We start from the raw sequence: 3,135 nt of genomic DNA, 5'->3' as shown, positions 1-3,135 counted from the left end.
CCAAGGGCCTCGATTCACTTTTTACCTCTACGTCACCTTAATTCTACAGCCGGAAATGCTTCCAATATTGCATTCGAGCGAAGCGTTGCTCTAACGAGATATCGTCGCATCCGCGCAAAAAACCGCCGAGTAGCTTTTTTATATATTATTCTTTGCGGATAATGTCCTTCTTACGGAGAGCCGCCGTCTGTCTTCGTGTGCGGGATTTTCGAGAGAACACCGTGTGACGTGGGCAGAAATCCACTTTAGGGGAAGCAACGTATTTCTTCCCCCGAGGGAGAGATAAAAAGCCGAGAAAAAGTAGAGTAAAACAACGAGCGACGGGTTGAAATTCAATGATTAACGTCGGTAAATTATTGTTTATAAAATCTCGAAAGAACGTTTCCTACTCGTAGTACTGGATACTCATATTTCGAAAAATGGCGTAAACGCAGCTGCGTATCTAAGGAGATGAAAAAGCGTTTATTCTCATGGATAAAGGGTCGGATGAGACGAGACCCTCGGGATATCCAGTGTCTCGCGGTTTCGCTCGAGAGCCTGCCGAAGACCTATAAAAGGCCAGGATAACATTTAATACTCACGTAATGCAATATTATCTAAGAGTAAAAGTTTTTTTATTTTCCATTACCGCGGCACAAGATTCTACTCTTCATCAAACTTTTTATCTTTTCACCAGCTCTTCAACCATAGAATCTACTCGAACGTAAGTATAAGTAACGCGTAGCTTCTCATCAACACACGCTGCGCAATTACACATCCGAGTACATCAGGATGTAGGTCATATAGCCGGTAGAGTTCAGGAATCTCTCTCTCGCGGGGGCTCATTTGGGATTAGTCATCCCGTAACCTGCTTACGGCTCAAACTCGGCGCTGATTTACGAGAGTTCGTTAAAATTTAGCGGTACGAAGCAAATCGGCGCGTTAACCACTGCGCTTCTTCCCTCTAGTTCAAATATCGAGATAATTCGCATCGATCGGCCCCCGCGCCGGAGTTATTTTTAAAAAGACATAAAAGCTCGGAGCCGTAAATTTTTGTTGCGAGAACCGCGCGTGATTCCACGTCCGCAATTACGCGAATCAAGCGAGAAAAGTGGGTGACGCGCGTGCATTATTCACCGGGAGCTACTTTCCGAGTCGAAAATTGCGTTTTCAAAAGGAACAGCGCCGAGGAGTAAAAAAAGGGCGATAATTCACACACTACGTTACACGACTCCCACTTCATTCTCTCCGGCTGTAAGTATACGTATACAGCGAGGCGTAATGAAAATGAATCCTACTCTCGTCTCGTGACGACTCGACGAGAGAGCTGTAGCTATACAGTGCGTGGAATTAATGCTTCTCTTTTTTCCGGCTGACCGCGACGTCAAGCTCCGGCGACTTGAGAGCGTAGAGCGTCAGCTCGCGAGACAATGCTCTCGAGCCTTTGTTTGCACCGCTCTATACGTGTGCTCTCCTCGCAATTATTCACGCGCGTTTGTCTTTTTATCGTTTCCTCGCGTGCACACGTGTATAGTATACCCTCTCGCGACGGTTTACGAATTCAGCGTCACCCTCTCTCTCTCTCTCTCTCTCTCTCTCTCTCTCTCTCTCTTTAAATTTCTATTTACACATGCTGCGCCGGAGTGCCGTGTCAGCGGAGAACGAGAGGATATGTATTTTCATGAGGCAAGTCATGCGTTAATTAGGCTAACTCGATCGTTCGAAAAGAGAGAGAGAGAGAGAGAGAGAGAGAGAGAGAGAGAGAAAGAGAGATCGATGGTATATAAGATCGACCCAGTTTTATCCGCCTGGGGGTCGTCGGCTGATATTCGCGAGCAGAGGAACTTCTTCTCTGGCGAAATGTTCCGAGGAAAGTTTCCTCTTTGGAAATTGGCCATTTTCTTTTATACACAGCGTCGGAGTCTATTGTTCTCTTTTCCCGTCGTTTATCTCGTCTCGTCCTTACGTCCGAAGAGGATGAGAACAGCAGCTCCTCGGGCCATCCTCTTGATCCGTCATTAGCGGGCCTCGAGCGCGCAACAATTTATGCGATCGTGTGCCTTTTTGCGCGAGCGCCGTCGCCCCCGCGATCGATCGCGCAACTACCCCCCGCAAGTGTGAGAAAGGAACGCCGCCGCTTCCAGATGGCGTGCCGGGCATCTCTCCGGTATACACTGCTCTGGACACATACACACACACTTGGAGTCTAATTTTCGGCTTCCATCGCGAGAGTTTTTTTCCTTTGGTGCGTGTGGAGATTATTGAATTAGGAAGACAGCTGATCGAATGGTCGTTTTGCGCTTTTGGGATAAAGTTCGAGCGACGTGATTTCCTCTATAGGAGCGAGTGTTTACAGAGGAATCCCGAGGAGTTTAACGAACGATGTATATAGCGCGACCGAGGCATCCGTTTACGTGAATTAGACGCGCAGAGTAAATAGCTCTCAGAATTGCGCTGCGCCGCGAGAACGGTTGAAAGAAAATTAAAAAAGACTCTCGAGAGTGCTTTGCTCCTTTTTTTTTAAATTCCTCCCTTCGACTTTTTTAAAGAAAACTATTCGCGCGTTAAAATTCAATATAGTACCAGCGCAAGTAGTAAAAGCCGAGTAGCGTCAGGCCCGTACAAATATAGCCAACTGCTCCCATGACGATTGTATACGGATAAGAGAGAGACGAGCTTTTCGCATCATCGTTCGCAGCAATGATTTCCCCTGCGATGGGAGTGTGTGTCTCTCCTCGAATGTATACCAAGAAAGGCGTTTAACCCTCCGGAATCACGCGAGCGTTCAAAATTCGAAATCACATCGGATGCAGAGGGAATAACGTTTTAATCAAGCGTGTATGCATCGTGCGTTTCAATCGCATCTCCGTGACGTTTCACACAGGGAGAGAGACAGCCGCAGCGCTTGTCCCAGTCAATCAGCGGATAAATTCGATCGGATATCGATTAATCAGTCCAATCAATCTCTCTCGCGCGCGCGCGCGCCAGCGAGACACGCACACATGCTCGCGGAGAGCGGCGGCGTTAATCCGTAACTCAGACGGCGCACTACGTAGTTTGAAAAGTGAAATTCCTCGGGTTATAAATCGACGAGAGTCGCGAGAGCTCGTTTTTCACTGTGACCGATGTGCTTTTCGCGTTTCCCGCCATTTTTCA

Source organism: Nasonia vitripennis, chromosome 3 (genome assembly GCF_009193385.2).
Source record: "Nasonia vitripennis strain AsymCx chromosome 3, Nvit_psr_1.1, whole genome shotgun sequence".
Taxonomy (NCBI): Eukaryota; Metazoa; Arthropoda; class Insecta; order Hymenoptera; family Pteromalidae; genus Nasonia; species Nasonia vitripennis.
The sequence above is the reverse complement of the archived record's forward strand: the minus strand, read 5'-3'. Positions refer to the sequence as shown.